Raw genomic sequence first — 17,467 nt, 5'->3', positions numbered from 1 at the left:
GCCACCTTGAGCAATGACTTTCAAGGTAAGGGAAGCACTAGGCAGGTTCATAGAGTCAAAGAACTGTAGAGTTGGAAGCAGTGTTAGAAACTGATATGAAAGCTAGGAGCTAAATGACACCTTAAACCTAGGTTATGGGCGCAACAACGGAATGTCTAGACACAAGTTTTTATAACAAGAATACAAAGCTGAAAATGAATGAATGACAGCTAAAATATTATGCTCATTTTTCAAGTGGTCTAGTCCTTCAACTGCCCCCCCCCCCCAATATTCTTAAGAGGGTCTCTCCTGAAGCCTTCAGAGAGTAGCTGGAAGTGCAGAGGCAGGAAAAGGTCCTCCTTTCCTTCCACTCTGCAGTTTTAATATGAAATCTTAGGTCTAGTACTGCGCCCAGTGCTCAGAAACTGCTCGCACTAATGAAATTCCCTGTTGCAAAATGCGCCTAGAACAATAGGAGTTTCGAACACTGGTTGGAAGGGCCCCAAAGGGTAACCCTAGTCCAACTCCCTGAAATGCAGGGATCTCAACTCTCCAAAACAACAGTTTTCTTGGAGACTTAGGGGAAGCCCTGTGAAAGGACTTCTTTCTGCAAAATGGGGTTTTCTCCAATCTCTCGCCCCCATGCACTCCCTGAATTTGGTTCAGGGAAGTCTGAACAACTCCCAGTAGAACAGTACACAGGGAGAGGAGGGAGGGCTTATTCTGCCTGACAAGCTGAGATGCGCCTTAATGGCTGTCTTCATTATCAATCAAATATCAAGGATGATGGAAAAGGAACTTAACAGTTGGGTTTTTTTATTTTTAAAAAAAACCCTCACTTGGAAATTTACTACTGTTTTCACACAAATGATAGACATGGAGGAGTTTACCAATGACTGTTAGTCAAGCTACGGCAACAGGGCTTTCCTATGCAGAAGGGCAGCATACCAGAAACTGAAGACAAACAAGAGATAGCCGCTGCATTCATCCCACACTGATATCTAATCAAGAACCCACTGATATCTAGTCAAGCTCTGTTAAAAGCAGGAAGTTGTGTTAGTTAGCCCTGTTCGGCTCCATCAAGGCAGTTGTTATGGTTGCATCTCACAGCAGCACCAGGAAGATTTTTGAAGAATCCATAGGCTTTCACCTTCCTTACACTAATGCCATGTATGCATTACTGTATGCTGTCTGTACTGAACAGATTTGTCTCACTTTGGAGAATCAGAATATCAGCATTCTACCACACCATTAGTACCTCAGCCAAATATATTAGGCAAGCATATCCAATATGAGACTGTTGCTACATGTAGACCTAAGGAACAAAACAGATCATGTTAACATTTTCGTAACTAAATTTAATTATGATCAACTGGAGTTTCCCCATCAACTCCAAAGGGTGTTGGGTCATATTTTCTCTCTCTCTTTCCTCAAAAGACAAAAATAAATAAATACAGCTGTGGGAATTATTAGGTCACCGTGTAGACAAATCACATTTCTCATGCCATCACATCTGCCAACACAGTCCCTTGGCATCCCACCTCTGTTCAAGAAAACAACAGAAGATGAACATGTACAAGCAGCAATAATTCATCTAACATGTAGAATTTTGGTTTTATCAGCACAGAGAGCTATGATATTTACATGCATTCAAGCTGACAGACTTTTAGGATCTAGGATGGGGAAAAATGATTCTGAGGAGACAAGACGTGCAAGAAAGATTATAGCTGTCTCAATCCTATCCATGTCAACTCACTGAGTTCAGCTAAGCTTACTCCAGGTAAGAGGATACAGGAGTGCAGCCTTAGGCACAGCCTCATTTTTATTTATTATTTTGTATCCTTCAGCAACCAGACATCTGATTCCCCCCCCCAGCTCTACTCTGAAGATAGCATGACTGAACACTTATGGGGAAGTCCAAGAGACTGTGGGGAGATTTGAGGGGTTCAGACCACAGTACTTTTGAACTCAAGCAGTGCAGCACAATAAGACATTTATCTATAATGTGCAGAAAGTCTGATACACTAGACACACTGAATGGGTAACTAATTAATAAATTTTTCTACTTCCAATAAGGTTTGTTTTAAGATGAAAACATCTATAAATTTGTATTGTATCATTATTATTACTTAAACCCTATTTTCTAACAGATGAATAAATTACGCTTCACTTTTATTAACTATACAAACTATATTACTGTGCCTCAATGTGCAAGGTTTAGGAAATATATTAATGGAGGATTTAAGCCATTAAATAATTTTTGATGAATTTCAATAGGGAAAAATGTAAGGTTCTACACTTAGACATGAACCAGTTGCACAAATACAAGATGGGGAACACCTGAATTGCCATGTGAAAAGGATATAAGGATCCTAGAAAACCACGAGCTTAACATGCTTTAACAGTGCGAAGCAGCAGCAAAAAAAGCTAATGCTATTTTAAGCTGCATTTAGTATCCCAATCAAGGGAAGTAATACTCTTACTCTATTGTGCCTTGGGAGTTATTGTGTCCAGTTATGGGCATCACAATTTAAGGAGGAAATTGACAAGCTGGAATGTGTGTAGATGAGGCTGACCAAGATTATAAAGGGTCTGGAAACCAAGCCTTAGGAGGAATGGTTGAGGGAACTGGGTATGTTTAGCCTGGTAAAAAGAAGACTAGGAAGAGATATGATAGCCATCTTCAAATATCTTAAGGACTGTCAAATGGAAGATTGAACAAGCTTGTTTTCTCCTGCTCTGGAGGGTAGGACTCAAACCAATGGGTTCAAGTTACAAGAAAGGAGATTCCAACTAAACAAGACAATTAACTTTCTGGCAGTAAGAGCTGCTCAACAGTGAAACGGACTTCCTTGGGAGGTTGTGGACTCTCCTTCCTTGGTGGTTTTTAGGTAGAGGTTAGATGGCAATCTGTCATGTATGATCTAGTTGAGAGGGGGTTGGACTAAATCACTCTTGGATTCCTTTCCAACTCTACAATTCTATGAATTTTTAATCTCTACCGCTCTCCCCACTAAAAAACATATAAGTCCTGATACAGCCTTCCATGAGCAATCAGAACACCTGTGGACCTTTGTGAGAAATTTGCATATACAAGGAATACAGAATCAGACCAATAAGCTACTGTTTAAGTTACGGCACACAATTCAAAGAGTCCTCACCATTAAAGCATAATCACAGCATGCCAAAATGAACCATCCTTTCAAAAGTACAAACATTTTGGAGCACTCTACCAACTTCACATTTTGGGATGCTTATATACCTCTGATTTGCAGTGGATAAGTTTAAGCAAACTTGAGGCTAAATACAGAAGTCAGTCAATACCACAAAGTTATTTTCTACTTCAACACTAAAAGCCAGTGTTCCCATTCATTGTGTTCTGTGCAATGTTCCTCTCACAGAGCATAATAAACCTTTTGGGCATCCTTGCCTAAGAAAACACAAGTATACCTCATTATCTTTTATCGAGAGTATGCTTGCTCTCCCTGCATTGTTTACTGTCATTTCATGCTGTGCTATATTTGAATTCCACTGTGGAATGAACCCATCTCACTGCTCTTTTCCATTCTGTATAAAATTATCATTTATATTAGCAAAAAAAGTGACAGCATGCTACACTGGACTTGGGAATTTTAATGCCCAGATTTAACATTCTGGCTTTGCCATATTTAGCATGAAGTGTGCTACATTCTGAAGTAGCTTTAGGTATGGTGCCACTGTGGCATTACTACCCAGCAACAGAGGGAATAGAAATTTAATAAATAATAACAACAATATATGACCTTTTAAACTATGTGCGGGGTGAGAAGCTTATTGTTTTTGTTTGTTACTATGCTATATATTTTTGTGTTTTTATACTGTAAACCACCCTATGATTGGATGAAGGGCAGTATAAAAATTCAGTATAAAATGTCAATGTAATGTTGACATGCCAAGTTTGCTGGTGTGGCCAATTCCCACCCCCTAGCCATACATACAGACACATGTCATTTCCAATAGCACAAAGAGAGCTATTACAACCACCAGACAACAGCTGTAGGTGGCTTTCAGTGACCTCAGGTTCCCTATGGACTTCCTAGCCACATATTTGTGTGTTTGTGTGTTGGGAGACAATAGCTTTAGGGAAATTCAAACTCTGGCTGAGCTGCTGAATTTCTGAATCCACCCTGAGTCTCTTCCAGAAGCGCAAAGAAATGCTCTTCCTGAAGAGCAAAGAAAAGCTTGAAGTGCACACCTTAGGGGACACACGCACCAGGCCCCTTTGTTCCTGCACATACCTCCAATGCAAATGCTTTGACGTTAAGGCTGGGTATAAATGCAGCAGATGAATGATAGTCCCCTGCAACACACACACACACCTCCAATCTCTCGCTACAATCTCAGGGAAGCATCACATAATCCAGCCCAAAGGGAAGGCAGGGTGGGTAAAAGAAGGCCAACAAGTGTTCCTTCTGCTGGGTGACACAGAAAATAAAGGCATTGCAGCCATCCCTCAGGGCCATGAAGATACTTGGCGGAGTATCTTTACTGGCAAAAGCTGCATCCCTCCCTCGGAAATTGGGCCGGGAACATCACCACCAGCTTGTTGGCACTGGGAGGTGGGGGGAGGGAAGAGAACAGGAGAAAAAAGACTTTTCTTTCATGGAAGACCAATAATAGCTGTCCACAAAGACAAAGGCTGGAAGCAAACAGCAGTGCACGTTAGGAACCAGAGCCTGAAAAAGCCAGGAAGAGAGGCAAGGGGGCTCCCTCATCCCACCGAAACACTTTGATATATCCCAGTAATAATGTTTACTATATTCCCCTCAAGAAAAGATAGCAAGGTGGCAGACTGCTCAGGGGGACGCACAAGGCAGGGGAGCGAAACTCGAGCCTGCCGCCCCCCCACCCGCCCCAAAAACCGTCACACCAAGGGAAAAGGCCCCTTAGTAGGAGGCAGACGAAAAGGGCTGGAGCATCTGCTTTGCGTACAGAATGTCCCAGGTTCGATCCCCGGCATCCCCAAGCAGGGAGAGGCGCTGCACGTCAATGGGGACCGACCTGGCCCAATGGCCTGACTCCCGCGTAAGGCAGCTTCCCAGGTTCCTATTTCTCCACCCAGCCAACCTGGAAAGTAGACGCAGGTGTGGCAACCTGTTCCCCATATCTCGTGGCCAGGAAGAACCGGGAGAAGCAATTACTGTCCTAATGATAGGAACCCCCCCCCCCGTTGGTCTTACCCGCCTGACAAAAGCCGAGGAGAGAAAAGGGACCGGATAACACACCCTCGTCGTCCACACTGACAGGGAGGGAGAGGGAGATACCCGAGCAGGGAAGTGACTGTGCACCGGACGCGGCCACCACGCGGGACGCGCTGGAGAGCAGGAAACAGAAGCCACCTAGTCCCTCATCCATTCCTCCGTCGAGAGAGGAGCGCCCTGGCAAAGCTGCTCTGCCTCCAGAAGGCAAGCGAGGGCGAAGCAGCATTTTAACCGCGCTCTCCACCCTATAGGCGCAGGCAGGCAAGCAAAGGAGCAGACCTACTCCTCTGCCCGCCTCTGCTCCGGCACACGAGGGGGAATAGTACGCTCTTTCTTCCACCGCTCTCCACCCCCCTCCGCGTAAATGCGGGCGAGGAAAGGCGAACTGCTTCCATCCTGACCACACAGAGAGAGGTGGGGGCGGGAGAGAGGAGAGGAGCAGCACGTTTAACTACGGCGGAATAAGGAGGGAGGGGAGACGGAGCCACGGCACTCCGCTCCCCCCCCCGCCCCCCGTAGTCCTTCCCCGGCGCCCGGCAACGCCGTTGCACACCCCGCCGGGCCCTAGCGGCGCTGCGAGAAGCCGCGTTTCCAAGCGAGCTTCCCGGTGCTGCTCTCGGGTTACACGGGGGCAGAGCAGAGTGGAGCAGAGAGAGAGAGACAGAGAGAGACAAGCCCCGCAACCCCGCCGCTTACCAGCTTCGCCGGCGAGTCGCCCCGCCGCCCTCCTCGCCCATCCTACTCTCCCAAGCGCGGCCGGGGCTTGGCCCCCCCGCCGGATTGGCGGGGAGGCCGGACCTGGAGCAACGCAGTAGTGGCGTCGGAGGCGGCGGCGCTCGGCGCTCGGCTTCTTCCAAGGGCCAGGCTGGCTACTGCAGCGCCCGAACCCCGCGCGGAGCGGCCCGTGCTCGGCGGCTCCTTGTGCGCCGGCTCCTGCGGCAGGGTCAAGGAGCCCGGGCCGAGCAGGGAGCGTCTACGAGCCTCCCGCCCGGCCGGGAGCGTGTATAGCAGCCTCGCCTCGCCGGAGAGCCAGGGAGCGTCTGCAAAGTGCCCACCCTGGCGGCGAGCGCGCGGAAACGAAAACAACAAGGGGCGGGGGGGGGGGGAGAGAGAGAGCCGCCTGCCGCGAAAGAAAGGGAGCGTCTCCAAAGTGCCACACTCGTATCCACCGGCCTGGGAGAAAGACCGCAGCAAATGAGGACACGGGAGAGAAAGAGGCTCTTGGCAGGCCTCTACTGAGGCGCATGACACCGTGTGAGCGTTTGGCTGCCGCGTTGTTGTCGTTTTAATACGCCGAGCGGCAGCACGTCCCACATTGCTCCAGAAAGTCCTCAGCAGGAAGGGGTTAAATCCTTTATCTCTGTGTGTAAAACAACACTGCATGAGCAGGAAGCATCTGCAGCTTCCCGGGTCCCGTTGCCCAGGAAAACCTCCCCACAAAACCATCTCCGTTTACGGTTGCAAAAGTCCCCGCCTAGCCGACGAGACGGCCGGGCATCACTGACACATAATACGGTTAGATAAACCTAAAACTTCCCGCTCTCGCTCCCCTCCTTTTTTTTTTAAAGCACAGACATTCATAGATTTCCCGTCTGCTGGCCACGGCCCCAAAGCGGCTAGAGGCAACCCAATGGACTGCTCTGCAGTGCAGGGTTTCGTACCTTAATAGGTACCAAGGCATAAACTTCAAATGATGCATGCACGAAGATTACGTGCACAATGCACGGCAGTGGAAAACACATAACCACAACGACAGATAGGAGCTTTCTGAGTAAATACCCATTACAGAACGAGAAGTGGGAAGTTTGGTGAGAGCCTGATTTAGAACCAGCGACGACCCTGTATTGCAGCTCCCCACGCATTAAAGGCTCACACGCCTGACAGCTGTTAACACGTGGTGGATGAGCGACCGGCTCAAATATCACATTTCCATACCACTTCAACAAGCAAATACCAACCCCTAAATGCAATGCTTTCCAATTCAGTCAGTTGACACAATCAGCTGCCAGCCATCATGTACTGAATAACTGTGGTACAAATGGCCACCCCCAAAACTTTTTTGAAGAATGCCTGGGGGTGTTTCGCATGGTCATGCATTGCAAGCATTGTTCACAAGTGAGGTGACACAGATATAGACCCTCCCATGTGTAGTGCAAGGGGGAATCCTGACCAATTAGAATCAGTGGTTGGAAGGGACCCTGATGATCATCTGGCCCAATTCCCTGCGATGCAGACCCCATCCTCCTGTCACTGGTGTCACTGCCGTTCACTTGGACATGGTGGCGGCAATGGTGGCTGGTTCCATTGCAAGGAGACCAGCAGCAGGTGGAGCCAGAGCTAATGACAGGCAACACCCACCAATTCTAGTTTTGCCCCTCCCCTTCCCCTTCCCTGCTGAGCTCTGGATTGACTAAGGAAGAGGAAGGTGGCAACTAGAGCAAGCAGGTGGAGGCTGCCTGAAATCAGACTGAGGTTGGTGGGAGGGGCAGAGACAAAGTGAATCAGGATGTGGCAGGGGCATCATGGCAGGGGCTTCATGGTGTGAAGACCCCTTCACACCATGTCTTGGTCCAGATACGGCTCAATCAGTCATGCCAAGCCAAACTACATGACAAATGTCACACCTAGTTTGACTCTTACAGCAGAGTAACCCTTCAGATGTTGTCAGACTACAACTACCATAAATTTCTGATCATTGGTCTTGCTGGCTGTGAATCATGACAGCTGTAGCCCACCAACATCTAGAGGGCACCATGTTGCCCATTCCTGCTGCAGAAGAAAATAAGGACAATGGAGAGAAAGAGAAGCGAGGTCTTAATGATGTGGAAAGAGGAGAAAACAAGCTTCTTGGCATCTCTAGCACCCCACACATCAGTTGCTAGGTCCTATTTTTGGGGTGTCAATGTCAGCTTTGTGTCAGGGTTGCACCTTGTGATATATACTTTAAAAGTTATTAACAGCCAACATTAGTCATATTCAGAGTAGACAAACTGATTTAAGTGAGTCTACTCCCAGTATGACTAATGTTGGCTATATATACTGTTCTTTAAGCCATCAATTAAAATAGTCTCCATTTTGTCAAAGTGGTCAGCCATCAAGAAAGCAGATCAAGCAAGGATAAGATCAGTGTCATTTATATGGAAGAGTCCTATTAACATATATGAATATTATCTTCTCCCGATGGAATTTATAACCTTTTCTGTTAGAGTGTTTGCCAGCTGTTAATAGTTCTTGCAGTCATATTTGTGCAGTTAGGTGCACAGGAGCCCTCTGAAATCAATGAATCTAACTCTGCATTGGGCTTGTCTGATAAAAGACAGTTTAAAACGATCAATGGCTTAGACGAAAAGGGTGGCTAGGGTATAAATGAGACATCACTCTTACTATCTGGCAGCCTGAGATTTCAAAATAATATCTTTCTGTATCGATTGCCCAACGATTAAAATGTAAGATGTGTGTTTCATCATATTTCCGTTATAGATTTGCCACATTCCTCTATGAATACTATATGGTGATACTCCAAGACATAAATTTCAATGTTAAAGATGTTATAGGCCTGTCACTAACTGTAAGACACTGTTACCTAGACCTATATATTGATACTGTAGAGTATGATCAGAGCATGTAAGCTTGATCAGACCTTTACAGACAGGGGCCTGTAAGTGAAACTGCTAGTGATTTCACAGCAAAAAAAGAAAATCTTCTCAAGATTCTATCTTCGGCCTTATTTAATGGGGATCACTGAAATTAGAGGGTATGTTTAACTTAGTTCTGACGGAAGACTAGAGCAGGTGACATTTTAATTTACCATCAGAGCATGCTAATTGCTGGGCTTTTAACATATCACCACATGTGCTTTTATTTTCTCTCGTCTTTTACTTTCATTTATCCTTTCTTATTACATTTCATCTTTATTTACCCAAGCACCATATTTTGCCCAAATTAAATGCCCATAGCACACAACCTTACATAAAAGATAAAGGAATTGCTGCAATCAAAGTTACTTGGTACTAAGTTACTTGGTACAGGAAATCGCCTTGTCCTGAGATAAGACTATCAGGCTGTCTAGCTCAGTATTGCTAATATAGATTGGCGGCCTCAGGTCTCCTGGGTTTGAGGCCAGAGTCTTCCCTAGTCCTACCTTGTGATGCTGTGGCTTGAACCTCAGACCATTTTTGCATGCAAAGCCCATGCTCTGCCACTGAGCCATGGCCCCTTCCCCATTTGCTTATGAATGGCAAAATAATTTGTTGGGAGTCAACATTTGGGGTATTTTTAAAGACAAATGCATAGAGCCAAGCAATGGAAGATGGGTGACATCTGGTGGTCAGTGTAAATTCTCCGGGTTTTTTAAAATAAAAGTTGAGTATTTCCACTGGAATGAATGGGACTTACTTCCTGTGTAACTCATATGAAGATTGCAATATGTGTTCAGAACAAAGTTAATGTTAGGCCAATAGCCAAATAACCTTAGATATATTTATGCATGTTGTACGATTTGCAAGACCCAGCCTGAATAATGCAAGAAAACTATCCATAGTAATGGAAGAAAACCAAATGGCAAGGTAGTACAATTTTCTTGGCTGCTGTAGATGAAAGCATAACTGGTACAAAATACTACTAATTTGTTTTTCAGGGGAGACACATACATTAGATTCTGAAATGCAGTTGCAGAAGACTTAATTAAATTCACAAACATTGAAATCTTTATTTCCAGGAAGGCTGGCACAATCTGCAGTTGTACATTGTAGCATATAGTATTCTATGATAAATGTGTATAAAAAGCCCTTGACATTTAATGAGACATTTGGAATTTATAATGCTCATAGGTTATTAGTGATCAAAGCCTTGGACTTATTCCGTTAGAAAGGATGAGCAACTTTAGAAGTATTCTCCTGTGATTCATACGCTTTGTAAAACAGGCTCTTTTCATAAAGAGAAAGCAGCAGAAATCATGCTGCAGGTTGTGTGTGTGTGTGTGTGTGTGTGTGTGTGTGTGTGAACTCTATTCAGTTTCAGGACTTAAGGTGAAATAAGGTTAGCAGAGTTCAAACCAGCATTCTCTTGGATGCTTTTTAGTCACTGTGAAATGTTTGTGGTGATTGTCAAGAATGTATGATTATAAGAAAAAAACAGATATATTTATTTCTATAGATGTATACTTCACCCTTCATCCTAATTGGAACCCAAGGTGGCTAACAATACAGGTTTCAGTAACAACAAACAAAACTTAGCAAAAAACATACAAACCAACCATACTAAAACTGGATAAAACAAAGCAGCACAGTCAGTGGAAAATTTGTTATACTCCAGAGGCCTGGTGGTGTGTGTGTGTGTGTGTGTGTGTGTACACACACACACACACATAATGTCTAAAAATATCCCGTATGGGGGACTATCAAGCAGAAATCAGGGGAGAGAGCCATAATCTCACAGTTCCATTAGGTTCTAGGTTCTGCTTTTGGGAATGCCTTGTGCCAGGCACCCCCAAACTTGGCCCTCCAGATGTTTTGGGACTACAGTTCTCATCATCCCTGACTACTGGTCCTGTTAGCTAGGGATGATGGGAGTTGTAGCCCCAAAACATCTGGAGGGCTGAGTTTGGGGATGCGTGCCTTGTGTCATGGAGCACTGACCAGCTAGCAATAGCCAGTGGTGGGACAATAAGCAGGCATCTCCTGCTGATGTTAATGATCGTATGGGACAAAACAGGAGAAGGCTTTCCTTTAGGTAGTTGAGCCCCAGGTCATTCAAAGCTTTGTATATGAATACAAACTCCTTGAACCAGTCTAGCAGCTCACAAGGAGGCAGTGCAAAGTTTGGAAGATCAGAGCAATATGACCCCCCACCCCCATACTTGCTGCACCAGATACCAACTGGTCAGTGGTATTTTGCACCAGAGGCAGTGTCTGGATCATATTAATGGGAAACCTGACACAGAGTGCATTCCAATAATGTAGTCAATTAATTAACGTAGTAAGGTTTTTGTTTTCTGCTTGGTAAATTGTTGAGACCTATGGCTGTGCCTTATGCTGGGATTTACAGTTCATTCTATTCATAAGTTTAACAGTGCAATCCTACATATGTGTATTCAGACCTTATTCTCCTTGAAGTCAACAGAGCTTCCTCCCAAGAAAGTGGGTATAGGATACCAGCCATAGAAAGTATAGGATTGCTGTTGCCCCCGTACCTAGACGTAAGCCACATTTACCTCTGTGGTACTTACTTTAAACTAGGCGTGTATATAATTGCACTGTTAGTCTCCAATCCTGTGCCTGCTTGCTGGAAATTTAACCCCAATGTCCTCCAGGCTACCTTTTCTTTAAAAATAAAATAGTAGACGTGTATCAGGTCAGGCTAAAATCCTGTAGCCTCTTATCTGGGACTAAACCCCACTAACCTCAACTGGACTTACTGTTGTGTAAACGTTGTAGTGTTGTGCAGTTTTTTAAGAAATACATACAGAATTCAGCTGTAAGTCACAGCATAGGACACAACATTCATAGCAATAGGTCACAGGAGTTTACTAAACAGAAAAAGAAAACATTAACAATTAAATCAGGATGTAAGAACAGAACCACCATATAACAACCAAGTCCCTGTCTACTGATTTTCTGAATTCCTTTCCGTTGCACCTCAGGCCTGTGTTTAAGGAAGAGGATCCATTTATTACCTGGGCAGAGAGGAGCGTGACTTAATTTCCCTTGACCTCTTGGAGGCTTTTCATGAAGTAGAAAATGGAATTATTTTTTGATTGCTTGTGGAAGTTGGGGATTCAAGCAGTTTGCAGCAGTTCTGGTTGTATTTCACTAGTTCTCCCTCATGCAGTAGATTTGCTTGACTGCTGCTTAACTTTGTGGAATTTGACCTACAAAATGTGCAGGGACCCTAGTTTAGTGGCAGAGCACATGCCTTGCCTGCAGAAGGGCCTGGGTTTGAACAAACAGAATCAGGTAGCAGATGATGAGAAGGACGCTGTGCCTGACACCCTGAAGAGCCACTGCTAGTCAGCATAATAATCAGTACAGGGGTAGATGGACAATATAGTTTCACCCAGTAACATTCAACTTCCTATGTTCCTTATACCACAGAGTTCTGACTAATACTACTAGGAGACAGGGTGTATGTGCTGTCATCAGTTTTTGGTTTGGGTTTTGTTGTTTTACCACAAATTTGATATTACAAAATTTAATGTATGTTACCCAATGCAAATGTTCACTAATTCGTAGCAGAAGCAGTGTGTTCAAATTCTTATATTCTGGACTTCCACATTCTATTGAGATATAAAGTCACAAAGTAGAATCCTGACCTTGTAATTTTTTATATGGAGGAAGTTTTCCTATGGGGACCATTACATAGCTGATCCTGCATATGTAATCTGAGGTGGTGTTGTCTAGCCTCGGGTTAAGAACTTAATTCATTCCGGAGGTCCGTTCTTAACCTGAAACTGTTCTTAACCTGAGGTACCACTTTAGCTAATGGGGCCTCCTGCTGCCGCCGCCCCGCCAGAGCACGATTTCTGTTCTCATCCTGAAGCAAAGTTCTTAACCCGAGGTACTATTTCTGGGTTAGTGGAGTCTGTAACCTGAAGCGTCTTTAACCTGAATGTCTGTAACCCGAGGTATCACTGTATTGACTAAATCTGTAGCTCATGTGTTCCTAGTCAACTTTTAGCCCTGAAGTATAAAGATATTCTGCCTCACCACAGGAAAGGGCAAAGTTTTTCCTGTAGAAACAACTGCCCATTCTATAGTATTTCTATTATTTAAGAACTGCTGATTGCCTTATTAAGGGTTACAGGTGGATAAAAATTATTACAGAGTACAAAAAGATACAGTTCTCTTCTGAGAGGCTCAGCATCTAATTTCTTATTCATTGCCAGTTTTATTGTAGCTCAATGGATATCTATGGCACTTTACAACCACATATAAAGATGAAAGCTACCTCTAGGAGTTCAAAGTCCTAAAGTCAGGCCATGGAAGTAATGATAAGAAAAAATATCAAAGAGTAAGGCAAGTACATAAAGACCTTGAGCACTAGAAAACCAGATTATTTCAAATCATATTTTGCCAGGAATATTTGCTGGTTTTAAAGGGTGAACTTTTGCCAGAGGCATTAATTGAAATAGCTACTCACCAGCAGAATGTCTTGACCCTGGGAGCAAAGGCTATGAGTGCTGTTAACTTTTTCAATATATTTTGAAATTAAGGTTGCCAGTGATTTGTAATTCAAATGAACTGGTCACATTAATTGGACTTTGTAACAAGGAAAAGAAAAAAGGGGAGAACTTACTGAAAGTATTTCAGAGATGGAAACCAATAATTAAAGCTTTCCCAGATGTCTAAATTTTCTTGTTCAAGTCCTGTCCATATTCAGACTTGTCCATATTTTTTGTGTGTGCTGAAAGCTTTTGTAGGCTTTGATTGCTGCCTTTCAATTTTGTTTTTAATTAGAAAATATTTATAAACTTGAAATTACTGTGTACAGTAACAAGGAACTGTGATGATGGTTAGGAATTAATGCGCTGTTTCCCAATTCCTTCTTCAGTTTCATAAATGATGGCACTAGATAGATACCTGCTATTTTACCCAATCACAATTAGCCCCTTGATGTGATTATCAAAGTTCTGCCCTGGTGTAGTGAAGGGATGGACTGTCCATAATTGGATTGTCAACTGAAGTTAAAAGAAACTTCAGAACGGCTTAGAGAGAGAGAGAAATACTTTAGGAGGTTTGTCTTCTTACCAAAGAGCTAAAGGAGGGAGTAGGTCAATTATGTGGAGTGACCTGCCATCTCACGCTCATGCTCTCTCACATGCCCTCCCTGGCCTGGAGTGTCTTTTACCAGTTTTACTAGGTTTGACAGCTATGACTGTTCCTGGACAGGGATGGCTTAGCCATGGTGACCAATGCCCCAGTAACATTCCAACTATGTTGCTGTCCTGTGTGATATGTGAATTGCCCTTAAATATCACCAAGAAGCTTCAGTTAGTGTAAGATTTGGTGACACGAGTAATGATGGGAATGGCTGGAGTCATTCCTATTCAACCTACTTTGAAAAATCTATGTTGGCTGTCCTCTCACTTCTGAGACCAATTTAAGCAGTGGTGCTTAACTTTAAAGCCCTAAATGACTAGGAACCAGATACCTAAAAGAGTGACTCTTCCCACACAAGCCTGTCCAATCCTAAGATCTCCTGGAGAGGCCCTGATCCCAGTATACTCTTTAGTAGAGACACACGTTGTTTCCACAAAGGAGGGGGCTTTTCCTGCAGTTGCATTCAGACTTCAGAATGTCCTCCCTAATGGACACATTTAGCATATTGATAACAGTTGCCCGCTTTGTAGTTTCACCAAACAATAAAAATAATTATTATTGAAGTACAATTTCAAAGGTTTATACAGTATAAGTAGGCAAGTTACTTTGCTTAATAATAACTAGGAATTTTCCTCAGTACGTCTTTAAATGACAGCTAAAAATGACAGCAGATGACATTGGTTGGAAGTTGGAAATGGCAAAATAATTATTTAAATGCAATTCCAGTGCAGAATCTCGCTTAGGACATTTGCCCACCAAGTCTTAGGATGGCTTCCCAGAAATTCTGGGGTCAAGTTACATAAGCTATGAGGATGCATTGAGAAGGTGGGATGAGTTTGGCCCATGCTTGTTGAATTCCTTGAGAATGCAGCATCTGGCATGCAGCAAGGTGGTCATTCTGATTGCTTCACCATGTGTGCAGCTTGCGATTCAACCCACAGGCATGTGCAGGGTGGGCGTTTTAGTAACTGTTTGGCTTCCGTCTTTAAAAGCCAATGGAAGCCACAATTTCTGAAAGTGGATCAATGTGATTTAAAACAAATTCAGCTCTGGGGTTAGATTATTTGAAGTTTAAACTGTACCGACTTCAGAATTTCTCATAAAATGCCTTATGTTTTTCTTCAGAAATACTGCAGTGAATTTTTTTACTGATGACAATGGCAGACTTCTGAATGGGTGACAAGCAGAACAATCCACACTCATATAATGCTGAGACCAGAGGCAGGCTGCCTCTATGTCAATGGAACAACCATTGGACTGAATGCATGCTCAGCCAGTGAGGGGAGGGGAAATATACAACCAGAATATGCAAAATGTTGCAGGAAAACTGAAGAAATACCCAGAGCAGCCTGGAAACTCCACTAGGGCCAACCAATAAGGTATTGTTTCTGTTCCACTACTTCCCTTATGCTGCCTACATAGGGAAGGGACTGATGAAGTCACCATGACAGGGACACGGTGTATGTGGTAGGGGGCTGCAGCTGTGCTACTCTACCAGCTGCAGGGGTGCTGCCACTCTCCAGGACTGGTAGGGTGAAGGAGGGTGGTGTTGAGGATTGGGGCGCAATGGGTTGGCAGTGCTGGGTGCAGCTACTTGCCCCTGCTGCTGCCAATCTAGGGCTTCCTCAGCCCTCACTGCTACCCTGCCCCAGCCCATCTGGAGCAGGGAGTGGCAGTGCCACTGCATCCAGGAAGCAGCAGCTCCCTACCTCACACACCACAGCTGCCCAGAACACTCCATGCATTGCAATACACATACACCCCAATACCACAATTGTTAAGGTCTACTAAAATGGTCTAGGGCACCAGGAAGGAAAGGTTTTTAATTTCCTAGGGAGAGAGCCACCTGAAGATGGATCTGCCCCACATATCTCAACATACAACAATATATTTTGTAAATCGCTAGTGCAAGCTGAACCTGCTGTCATTTCAATTTTTAAAATTTTTGTTTTGTTGCTCTGGGAAAATTAGTACTTTTAAAGCAATAACCCTAAATGAAACCCATAAACTCCAAATGTATCTGTTTGCTGGTAGGAAGTCTGCAGCCTGCTGACTCATGTCAGAAAGAAACCTTTTCTTGTCCATTGACACAACTGGGCTGCAGACTGCAGCTTGACACCATAGGCTGCACCTTTCCCCTGCAGACAGATTTATTGTGGCAAGAGGCAGACCCCAGTCATTCACCTTCACTGTTTCTCTGGCAAGGAAGTGCTGCAGCATGCCACTCCCCACACTTACCAATGAGCTTTTCCTGTGTGTGAACTGCAGACAGGCAAAGAATAACAGAGCATGAAGCAGCATGATTAAGGGAGATTAATATTGCTTGTTTCTTGGAAGAAACAGACCAGCATAGAAACAGCATGCCTTCCCCCACCCAGTTTTGATTTCATGAAAGAAATGAATCCTCACTTGATCTTAGAAATAGTTAAGGGGTTCATAATATTGGAAATAAAGTAGCACCCCTTGCTAGCTGCCCTTGTTTTCAGCAAACCATTTATTGAGGATTTTTTTTATATTCAGACTGCTAGGGCATTAGAGTTAAGAACATAAGCTATAATCCATTGTGCGTATTTGCTAGAACAATATATATCCCAGCCATAAGGCGGCTTGTGAAAATCGGTATATCATCAAGCGTGTCTTACAAAATCAGCGTCTTAAATAATTAAAAGAATGTTTCACAAACAGTGACTGGTCAGTGTCTGAAAGATGAGGCACTGGCTCAGGAATACCTGGCCCAAAGTCCCAATTACAGTGTGAAGACTCACTGTAGTTATTCACAGGTGAAGGAATGGTATTCTCCATTCTGGGATAGGTCAGTGGGTAAAGCATGAGGCTCTTAATCTCAGAGTCATTGGTTCAAGCCCCATGTTGGACAAAATATTCCCGTATTAGTCTAGATGACCCTGGAGGCCCCTTCCAGCTCTATAGTTCTATGATTCTATGTGATTCCATGTGATTCTATGTCAATCTCTCTATACGCAGTAATTATTATTTGGCATGTCCTAAGGGTAACTGTTGTTCATAAAAAGAGGTGCCAAGACTGAGCCTTCACTTAAAATAAACTTTGGAAATACAACATTCCCATCATGAAATCAAATCACCAAAAAGTATATTTTGAAGAGACGCCTCCTGTTTGACACAGTTATCCCTGAGTTGGATAGCCAGTATATGCCAGTATATAGCCAGGTTAGACTGAGTATCAGACTAGGATTGGAAAGACCCAGGTTTAGATTCCCACTTGGCCATGAAGCTCACTGGGATACCCTCCCTAACAAGGATGTTTTGGGGATAAAATGAGGAACGATGGGTGCTGCCTTGAACTCTTGGATAAAGACATTATTTGTAATGTCTGTACAAATAAAAGGAACAGCTCCCTCTAGAAAGGGTTCATTCCTAAGACAAATGCCATCAAGTCCCTTATTTTTTGTTTGA

The 17,467-nt window shown here is 44.0% G+C and overlaps 1 protein-coding gene across 6 annotated transcripts in view; it reads right to left on the bottom strand.

The window, feature by feature from the left end:
- MGAT5 (alpha-1,6-mannosylglycoprotein 6-beta-N-acetylglucosaminyltransferase) overlaps positions 1-6,399 on the bottom strand; it is a 118,683-nt gene extending 112,284 nt beyond the window's left edge. For 3 of the 6 annotated variants that reach the window (XR_014522553.1, XR_014522554.1, XR_014522555.1), the window contains exon 1: positions 5,916-6,258. The gene's annotated coding sequence lies outside the window, so the exon portion shown is untranslated. Of the gene's footprint in view, positions 1-5,198; positions 5,303-5,502; positions 5,631-5,915 lie in introns of those variants that run through there. The other 3 variants (XM_083489517.1, XM_083489518.1, XM_083489519.1) reach the window with 3 other exon arrangements.
- Between the last annotated feature and the right edge of the window lie 11,068 nt (positions 6,400-17,467).

Source organism: Podarcis liolepis (assembly GCF_965112155.1).
Source record: "Podarcis liolepis genome assembly, chromosome: 1".
NCBI lineage: Eukaryota > Metazoa > Chordata > Lepidosauria > Squamata > Lacertidae > Podarcis > Podarcis liolepis.
The sequence above is the reverse complement of the archived record's forward strand: the minus strand, read 5'-3'. Positions and strand labels throughout refer to the sequence as shown.